Source organism: Camelus dromedarius, chromosome 11 (genome assembly GCF_036321535.1).
Source record: "Camelus dromedarius isolate mCamDro1 chromosome 11, mCamDro1.pat, whole genome shotgun sequence".
Lineage (NCBI taxonomy): Eukaryota > Metazoa > Chordata > Mammalia > Artiodactyla > Camelidae > Camelus > Camelus dromedarius.
The window spans coordinates 25,172,503-25,183,882 of NC_087446.1; the positions used below are offsets into that span (position 1 = coordinate 25,172,503).

Genomic DNA, 11,380 nt, shown 5'->3' on the forward strand with positions numbered 1-11,380 from the left:
TTTAAATGGAGTATAATCTGTAAAAATATTGAGTCAGTATGTTTTACACTTGAAATAAATGTATTATTGTAAATAAACTATACTTCAATAAAAAAAAAAGAGTGAAGAGCAGCTTGCCTGTAATACCATCACTTATAGAAATCATATTTGGGGATGCTGGGTTCTAAACGCTTTCTATGCATTGAGTACATACTGGGCAGACAATGCAGTGTTCTATATTTTTTGCATAAAACCTTCTAAAGTAAGACCCCCTGATTAATATAATTTTAATTGGTTACATATGATGATTACCATAATTTAACCAGTGAACACTATCCTTCTGTTGAAGACTTAGGTATATTTCTATTAGAGTTGTTATAAATGTTTTGAATAAATAAATGAAACAAACATCCTGCTTTGGAGAGAGAGAGAGATAGCTAGAGGTAGATCAACTGACAGAAGGATGTGATGGACGTAATGTACAGCACAGGCAATATAGACAATATTTTATAATAACTTTATATGGGGCATAATCTGTAAAAATGTTGAATCACTATGTCACACACCTGAATCAAGTATCATATTGTAAGTCAACTATACTTCAGTGAAAAATTGTTAACTCACTGGGGAAAAAAATACCTCAGAATTAATGGAATATAAAATTCCGGTATCAGTGGACTGATGTTTGCATCTATACTCATGCCAGAGATAGAAGTAGAAATCATGAACTGGAACAGAACAAGCAAAGCAAGCCAGGGACCCACTGGAGAGGCCTGGCTTAAGATTGCCAGCAAGTACACGGAGCTGACTTCAGTCATATTAATGGGTCTACCCTAACTTTCTCTTGCCTCTGCTACCGAAGAGAGTTTTACTCTGTAAAAACTTTAGTTTGTGAATTTGAAGACATTTTTTATACTACACTGCTCATCCAACATAGAATAAATCCAGATACAGAGAAGTTACGTGACTAACCTGAGGCTTAGACACTGGGGCGTGACTTACATGAATACTCAGTAACTTTGTCACAAATATAAAACCTTAGGAGTTCTAAATACAACAAGAGGCTTTTCTAGGATATTCTTGACTAAGTACAATTCTATCCTGATAAAGTAAAACCTTCAGAGAAGAACTATTTTGGACCCACACATGCTGGATGAAAAAGATAGAATGTCAGAATATGGCCAACACATTGGTGTTTTAGACCAGAAGACAGGTTATAATACTAAATAATAAATGTTCTTCTGGAGACCTACAGTACTTAAGTCACCTTAGAGAAAGACTTACACTCAGAAAGTAACTTACACTTTTGACAGCCTCCTCCAATATGTTTAATTCCAATGGGTCTCCCACAGATGGCTGTGGGTTTTGTAAGTTACAGTTTTATCTGAAGTTTTATTCTGGCTTTTAAATCAATGAAGTTAGAACCATAAAACGCATGCCTACACCCTGAGTTATCATCATTAACTTGGAGTCCGTGTCAGGCCCGATATTTCAGAATGCTTGTTAGGCAGCACAGAAGTGTGATTCACATAAGAAAGCCAAAGCAGGCAGTACTAACTTTTTGTGCAGTCCAGGTCAATTGGTTCACAAATACAACATCTACTAAAAGCCAAATAAGAACCAACTCCCAGAAAAACATTCCCATGTGGTTTGCCAGTACCTAGCTTAACAAACTTTGTAGGTTACAGCATGATCATTCATTCCAGCCTCAAATCTGGATTGGTCTACTCTTTTGACTGACTGTGTATTTACTCATTCATCAAATATGTATTAGGTAATGGAAATGAGTTAGACTTTGTGCCTTGAGCTGAGGACACCAAATCTGCCAAAATTAGACCTCTTCTTCAAGAAACATGAAGTCTTTTGGAGAAGCAAATACCTAAAGGAGACAATTATAATACCATGTGAAACATGTTGTAATAGAGGTTAACTACACGGTTTTATAGAAGCAGAGAAACAGAAGCCATTAATTCCAGGGAAGAAAATCACAGAAAGACTAATATAAATGCTGGTAATTGAGCTGGCCTTGAAGGATAAGCTTACCTGGGAGAGAACACTGGGAAAAAAGGATCATGAAAGGTCACCATGACAGGAAATGTGTGGCATATTTAAACACTCAAGTAGTTTGTTTTGTGTTTATCCTATAACTGACATTTAAGTATCATTTGATATTGGATATCTTTAGTCCTCTGGTGAATACATATTTAATGTTGATACTTGACATAATTAATTTGGAAAGACCTTTGAGATTTAAAAGGGTACAACCCAAATCCAAAGTATTCTTTTATTTCTCATTGGTATAATCAGAATTTTCCAGGAATACCAGCAGTCTGGTTTTCATTTTATGCTCGAGGCTTCAAGTTGCAAATTTAAATTTGAAAAGCAAACCTGAAAGGTGTTGCTATAAGAAACATAAATATTTTGGGCTTTTGTTTAAAATTTATCATATTACTACAATAGTCATTACCAGTCTTACATTTTATTCCATCGGAAGTAACTGCTTCAAGGAATGTCATGATTTTGAACTACACATACTAAAGTATAATGTTAACTCTAAGGCATTTTATAGTTTTAAGTAAATGTTCATCAAGCCACTTTGTAAATTTGACTCAAAAAATCTACACAAATCTATTTCACTGGCTATTAGAGTTAAAGTTAATTAGGAAATATAAATAACACCACTTTACTCAATAATTAATGATAAAGATTGGTCAATAGAAACCACATTAAGGCTTTAAATATGAAGCAATTACAGACAACTCTTGTTCTGATTAGAGAAAAATCAACAAGATGCTAGCTTATGAAACAATTAAATTGGATGCCTTCTATTTGGAAGAAGAAACAGAATTCTCTATTTGAAATGATTTATAAATGTTAGCCTTCTAAGTGTGCATAGTAAAATAATGATTAGTAATGTCTCCCTGTCCTTTACTTAACATATTAAATTAAGCAGTTGTATGACTTTTTAAAGTGCCGAGTCTATTATTTTAATATTGAAGTTTATAGCATTGTTATGGCATTGAAAAAAATAGATCCAGACTCTCATTTTTATAAATACAACTTTTCCAAATCACTGAGAAAAAAAATCTCTGAGTAAAGATGTATGGAACAGAAAAACAAACAAAAAAAGATCAGTGAACATAAATCAATTTTAAGAGTGAACCATGGTGCTTAGAAAATAAAACAACAACAACAACAACAACAAAATGTAGTCTAGGACCATGTTAAATTCTCAGACTTCTTGCTATTATTGCATTTGACATGGTATGCCATTTGTTTACTTAGATTATACCCTTCACCTAATAGGATTTATTTTGTCACTTACATTGTTCTATCACCTTTAAGGGTGATCAGCTTGAACATTCATTGATGGTGGGTCTTTGAGCATCATCATTATCTTAACAATTATTGCTAGTCAACATTTATGAAGTGCTTACTATGTGGTGTGTTAAAGTATTTAGTCATTAGCTCTTGATACTTACACCAATTTAATTTTATGTTGACTTGTCCTTTTTTGTCTTTTTGACTATCACTTTTGTTGTTTTGAATTGAATTCATTTATTTATATCTATATTCATTTATTTATATATTTCTGTGTGTGTGTGTGTATATATATATATATATTTTTTTTTTAACCCCTTCTCCCTGCATTTGAGGATACAACTGGTAAACTGGAAGCCACTGGTACCTAAGACAAGACACGGAGAGGACCAGAGCTCTTTCCCTCTACCTCCATTTATTACAGGGCCTGGGACCGCACTCCCAATCCCTGCCAAGAAAAGGAGGGTTGTTTTAACTGAATTTTAAGTCCTGTTTTATAAATCACCAGAGGCAACAGCAAATAAAATGGAAAGCTATTGAAAATTTTTATGCTATGTATGATACCCAAAGAAAAATGAAAGGTAAAATAAAGCACTCAATTAAAATAGTATTTTTAATAGTATCAGTCAAGACAGTGACTAATCATGGCCAAAAAACTAATACAGATGGTCTATTTTCTTTTTCAAACATTTAAGTTTTTCTATGTCCTGGTATTACTATAAAAGTGCACATCTTAGGAGAAAAAATATTAAATTGTAGAAACAATTTTTCTGGCACTACATTATAAATAATGATGTATTGTACTTCAAAAAAAAAATCCAATATATAAGAATTGTGTCTTTTCTGGGAAGTCTTTCTGACCTAGATCTTGAAATATTGTAGGCCGCATCTCATAATATACATCAGAATATGAAACTGTAAACTTGAATTAGGGAAAATTATTCTAAATTAAATTCTTTTCACATGCTTTGGAAAAACACTACTTACAAAACAATAAATTTTGCTATTTTGTATTGCATTTTGAAAGAGAAACGAAAAAAGGAGCAAACATTTAAGAGTGGGGAAGGAAAATAGGTAAATTATACATAAAAATGAAAAAAAAAAAAAAAAAAACAACTGGTAGATGTAAAGAGAAAAGATGCCCTCAACAGATTATTTTAAAATGACAGAAAATAAAAAGGAAGAAATTATTGAGTTGGTCAGGAAAAGAAAAGAAACATAAAAACAACAGCTAGTTAAATGTTGGCAGTCACTTTGTGAGGGAAAAAAGGCAGACCTCCCTGATGCTCTTGGCCCTAGTTCTTCTGTCTTATTTGTCTGTTTACCAAATACCTTCTTTTAATTAGCTTTTCTGTTCTCTGTAGGTAAAATGGTGTCTGAAGAGTAGTTGTTTGGCTCACCTTCATTTAGATAGTTAATCAGAAAGTCCCTCTGCTCCCTTCCTTTCTTCTTCTAGTCTACTGCTCTCCTCTCTTGTTCTAGATTTCTTTGGGCTCTCTTTTGTCAAGTTACTGAGATCCCACCTTACCTGAAAGAATGATGCTTACATTTTACAGTATCATAATCCTAAAGTGCTAATGCCTTTCTTTTTAAGTGGAATATTCCAGTCCTAAATACCATTTATGACCCATTAAAAAATAACACTAGGTAAATAACAAAACATATGTATCACAAATGTATATAAAATAATGCATGCATGTAAAATAATCCATGTATTTAAAATAACAACAATGTCCATGAATCATATGTAGCAATATTCACTAGTATTCACATCACTTTTCTCTTATCTCTCTCCCCCATACTATTTTCTCTTTTGCTTTCCTTTTTTAGTAAGAGGATAAAACTAATTCAGGGCGCAGCAGTCTTCCAACATTCACTGAACACCCACCAAGCATCATGACTTCCTGCTGAGTGAGTTATAAATGGTGATAGGATGTCTGTTTGCTTGCTATTGGCAGGCTACTCGAGGAATGCAGTAACTGAAGACAAGATGCCTGCTATGATCCTTGACTGTAACTCTTCTCCTGCTCAGTGAATGGTGTCTTTGTCTCTTTAATAACTACTTTTGCTTAAAACTAGTGTAGAAGAATTTTTTTCCCTGTATCTTGACTCCAGTGTTTGAACAGTACATTCATGTTATAAATGATTATGTGATGATGCACAGCCATTGACATCTAAGTTTCAGGGACATTAAAAAATATGCAAATTAATATAAATCATAGAAGGACAGGACAAGAATAAGGAGATTTAAATTTTTTTCATTTCTGGATGTTCAAACTACATAAAGATTGCTTTTACTATTACTTACGAGATCATTCATAGATATTTCTGTAACATAGGCTGATTAAATGTGGAATGATTATTTTATTTCAGTATATTATTTTGTTTCATTTTTAAAAGGAATTTATATACTATTGAAAGCAATGTGAACACTTCATTTTAAAGGAATCTGGCAGAGGTCCTAATCTGGAAATTCCTAAAAACCTAGTTTTTATTGTTCACTCAGTAACAGTTAACACAGAGTAAAATAAAATAGAGATGCCTAATGAGAATTGGAAGTTTTCTACACTGTGAAGCAAAATGTGGGACTTTCCATGAAAAAGACTATCACAGGGATTCTAATAATTGATAAGCAGAAATAATATATAACCATAATCTTCTCATTTGATTTACTGTTGCCAGGATGCAATGTGGGCAAACAATGAGATCTCAGAAGGAAAGTTTCTCTTCTTGTGTTTTTGTTTCTTTTAACCTGAGGTTTTGGTTTTATTCTGTTTGGCTTTTGCTAAGTCAGGGAGTAAAATTTTTAATGATTTATTCCTAGAGAAAATTTCCTAATATGAAGTTTCTCATTTTATTAATGATGCATCTTACATAAAAGAAACTTTGAGGAATACTTTAAGCCATACATACTTTCAGAATAAAATTCACAAACTTTTTTAATGGAAAATACTTATGTGATGTACATTTTTAATGTTACCTAATTAATCTGTCTTCCTACAGTGGCTTCCTTGAACCAGAAATGTTTACAAAATAAATTAATTTCACATGTTTCCATAAATAACTATAACATTCATCATTCACCATTCAAGTTGAATATAACAAAGTGCATCTCAATATTCTTATCAATTCACCAAAATGAAAATCAATTTAACTAAAAACAAATCATGGAGAAATGTGACTCAAGATAAGTTACTCAAAATATTTAAATTATTGAGAAAAAAACTGCCTTGACAAATTGGAATCATTTTCATAATTAATTTCTAAGTCCATTTCACCTTAATTCCATTTCTCTTAATATAGACATGCCTTGAATGAATATAGGATAGCTCTTTTTCCATTAATTAACTTAATATCATTCATTTAAATATAACATTTAGTGATTTTTTTCCCTGTGATTAGAATGTAAATTTATTAGAACATATCCTACATTTTATTAGTTTTATATATATTTATGAAGGGTAAATTACTCTAAAAATAAATTTGGAGAGTATTTTCTTCGCTTTGGGGATAAGGCAGTGTATGGAAAAAGTCAATCGCTGCCTTAAAAAACAAGTCCTTTCTGCACTGCCTGTTTAGATCTATTACAAACTTTAATGACTAAGTAACTGCTTTTATGAACTACGTTTCTGGCCAGCTCCATCTGCTTTCATTTTCCAAACAGCCTGGTGAAGCAAACAGAGATAAGCAGGTAATAAAATATTTGACTGAATCACTACCTCGAGGGTACCACCAAAATAAAAGGCATCGTGGTGATATTTAACACTGGAGATTAAAATCTAGAATTGTTTATTTTCAGGAGTTGAAATTTCATCATTCTCTCACAAAATAAGAGAATTAATGAAAACACTCGGTAAGAGAAGTGTTTCAGACATCATAATATAAGTAATAAAACAGAAATCCTAACAGTCCTTAGCTGAAATGACAAATTCAAACTCACAGTACAGGTCCAGATGGCTCTGATGAGTCAAATAACAGTCAGACTAGGGCAGGTATGATACAGATAAAGCGGTGTAGTGACAACTACAGGATTGGCAAAGAAATATTCACCAGATTCAAACAATACACTAAACTAGGACAATGGTAACTGTTTTAAGTAGGAAAAGATCTTGGGTTCATATCTGACACTGACATACAGCCTTTGTAGTAATGAACCATTTCATAGGAATTGTTTGTTTGGCTTAATATACGAAATTCATGTAATGGTAGGCTGCTTGCAAAGATGGATGTCATGTTCCACATCTGTACCCATACCTCTTTGCAGTTTAACTCTGCAGCTCTTGCAACAAGAGTAAACCTGATAGACTAGTTACACTTGAGATGGCCTTGTGACTTTCTCTGACCAACAGAAATAGAATGTGGTCTCAAGAAGCCTTACTCGCACCTACTCCCATCCCTGGAATACTGCCAAGACCCCCATGAACAACAGGCCTAGCTTGTTGGAAGACACAGGACACCTGGCCCAGTCACTCACATTGCCTCGGCCACAGCCAAACACCAGGCATGTGAGTGAGGCCACATTAGTCAGCTCAGGCACTGCCAGGAGATCTCAGACACATAAGAACCGGTATCAGCCAAGCCTGGCCCAGGCTGGAGGAGCCACTCCTCTGATCCACCAACTCAGGAGTGATATTAATGATTGTTGTTTTAAGGCTTGGAAACTAGGGCCCACAGTCTGGCTCCCTATTTTTTGTACATGAAATTTTATTAGAAAGAGACACACCCTTCTGTGCACGTATCGTCTACAGCTGCTTTCTCACTTCAACGGTAGAGCCAGACAGTTGGAATAGAGAACTTACAACCTAAAAAGCCTAAAATAATTGCCATTTGGTCATTTATAGAAAAGATATGCTGAACTCTATTTTAAGCCACTACTTCTGGGGTGGACTGTTACCCCAGAATAGGTAAACATATACATTTAGCTAAATATTCCCAGAAATGTTTGCTTCCATTAAATCTAGTGTCACACTGTATCATTATTTCTAATTTATAATAATTTCTAGACCTTTGAATTTCACAATTATTTGTTGAACAACTGTTTAATTATTGAGTATCCAATATAAGCCATTACCGCACAAGGTGCTGGTCATACCACCATGGTGATAGTATAGGGGGAATTAGGAAAAGTAACAGAATTGCTTAAGCAAACACTTGAAGGAGATAAAGCAATGAGATATGCAGTTGCCAAGGAGAAGACAGTTCCAAGGAGAAGGGATGGCAAGTGCAGTGGTCTTAAAGCGGGTAAGGTCTGACCTGTACAAACCACAGGAAAAAGACAAAGAAGGCCAAAGTGAGTAAGGAGAAGGGTAATAAACGCTGAGTGCAGAGAGGTAATAGGTTGGTGTGAGCGATGCTATGACTGATTCTGTAAGGCTGTATTGACCAGTAAGTTACACACTGCTGAGCTCTTGGGATGGAGCTGGTCCAAACTGAGACGTTTTGTTAGTGTAAAATACACACCAGATTTTGAAGACTTAGAATGAAAAAAGGAATGTGTCAATAACTTTTATGCTGATTCCATGTTGAGATATTTCATGTGTAATGGGTTAAATAAAGTGTTAATTAAAACTAATTTCATCTTTCCCTTTTTACTAGTGTTTAAATTGCAGCTATTAGAACATGAAAATTACATATATGGTTCACATAATGTCTCCATCAGACTGCTCTGGTATAGAGTTTTATAGTCCAATGTCAGGATTGTGGCTTTTACTCTGAATGAGATAGGTCACCACTGAAAAAAGTGTTTAATGAGGCAGTTGCAAAAGTGTGAAGAACAGTTCTGGGGTTGTTTCATTAATCTGAGCAGGAAAAGATGACAGAAACCTGGAACAGAATGAAGGTAGCAAATAGAGGTGGAAAGAAGTATTCATATTTTGCATATATCTTGAAGGTAGAGCAAATGATATTTGCTGATACACTGTAAGTGAGTTATGAAAAAAATAATGGATTTATAGATTTATGTTTTGAGTTCAGGCAACTGAACAAGTATGAGTCAATTCCTGAGATGAAGAGGCCATGAAGAGGAGCAGGGTTGGTGTAAAAAGGATTCAGTTTGAGATATGGTTAAGGCTGAAAATGTTGAGTAAAACTTTGGATACATAATGTATCTTCCAGAAGTAAGATCTGGGCTGGGTATTACACTCTGTGATTCATTACCCTGTAGGTGGAATATAAAACTCATAAAATGAATAAGTGAACGTGGAGAGAGAAGGAAAGCAATCCCAAGGCACAGCTCCAGTGCAGTCTTAACCTTGAAGTGGCAAAACAATGAGGAAGCCACAACAAATGAGACTGAGAAGATCACCCTAGTGAGGGCAGAAGAAAACCAGAAGTTTGTGGGAAGCAAGTAAGGAAAATGTTTCAAGGAACTGGGATTGATGGTGTGTGTCAAATATTTCAGATGAGATTTGAAAATTGATCAGTGTATTTTGCAATGTATAAATCATCAAAGATTTTGGTAAGGACAGCTTTGAGTATTAAAAATGAAATGGTTTAAAGCAAGAAAGAGAAGAAGAAAGGAGACAGTGAATATTGATAACTTTCTCAAAGAGTTCTGCTATTAAGAAAAACAGGGGCACTCAGTGGTAAGTTGAAATGATGTGGAGGGTAAACAGAAACCTTATAAAATGTGTAGATCACTGAATTTATGACCAAACTCTAAACTATATTTCTCCTGATTTTTCTTATCATAACATTCATTTTAGAGAAGTGTTAGTTTACAGAACAATTGTGCAGGAAATACAAAATATTTCCATATATACTCCTACACCCAACCCCACAGTTTCTCATTGTATTAACATCTTACATTAGTTAGAATTTTGTTACAATTGACGAGCCAATACAGATGTTATTATTAACTAAAGTCCATACTTTACATTAGGGTTCATTCTTGATGTTACACATTCTATGGGTTTTGATAAATGTGTCATGAAATGTATATACAATTGGAGTATCACACAGAATACTTTCAGTGCCCAAATCCCCCAAACTCCACATATTGTGCCTTCCATCCCTTCCACTGTGCCTCTAGTAACCACTGATTTTTAAACTGTCTCCATACTTTTGGCTTTCCCAAAATGTCATATAGTTGGAATCATATAGTATGTAGCCTCTTTTCATACTGGCTTCTTTCACTTAGTATTTAAAGTTCTTTCATGTCTTTTTGTAGCTTTACACTGCAATAGGGAAGAATAAATCTGACTCTATATTAAATCTTTTTACCTTAACTTTTGTATTCTATTGCTTTTGCTGCAAGTTGAAAATGTTGCCTATCGCCTGAAATATACAGTACAGTCTATTCTCAAGGCTGTGACCTTTAATGGTATAACACTTTTTCATTCATATTGAGATAAAGTTACAGGACAGAGAATAACAGTTGTCTTGTTGGATGTTTACAGGAACCTCATGACCTGACCTACAACTGCAAGAACAAAAGATTCTGATTACTACGAAGTCTGCAAAAGCAACCACACTCCCTCCCCTTTCTGAATAAAAAAATAGAAAATAAAAAACAAAAACCTGAATTCTAACTTGGGTAAAATGGTTCTTTGGGACACTAGTCTATCATCTTCTCAGCCTGCTGGCTTTCCAAATAAAATTGCTATTCCTTGCCCTAACAACTTGTCTCCTGATTTATTTGCCTGAGCAGAATGAGCTTGGACTTGGTAACAATAGCTTATTTCTTTTTATCACTGAATAATATTTCATTGTATGGATGTACCTTTATTTATCCACTCACCTATAGAAGGACACCCTGATTGCTTTCAAGTTTTGGCAATTATAAATAAGCTATAAACATTAATATATATGTTTTGTGTATTCAGCTCCTTTGGGTAAGTACCAAGGAGCACAATTGTTGGCTCTTATGGTAAGAGCACACTTAGTCCTGTAAGAAACTGCCAGTCTTCTAAAATGGCTGTCCTGCTTTGCATTCCTACCAGCAATGAATGACAATTCCTCTTGCTCCAAATCACCAACATCTGGTGTTGTCAATTTTTGCCATTCTAATAGGTGTATAGTCATATTTCTTTGATGTTTTAATTTGAAATTACAGGTAGCCCCAATTTTTGAAAGTTCAATT

General features: G+C 34.1%; 1 non-coding gene across 1 annotated transcript; it reads right to left on the bottom strand.

The window, feature by feature from the left end:
* Positions 1–3,616: 3,616 nt before the first annotated feature.
* LOC116156631 (small nucleolar RNA SNORA57) lies at positions 3,617–3,765 on the bottom strand. Its single transcript, XR_004140476.1, has one exon. It is a non-coding gene; the product is annotated as a small nucleolar RNA SNORA57 (small nucleolar RNA).
* Between the last annotated feature and the right edge of the window lie 7,615 nt (positions 3,766–11,380).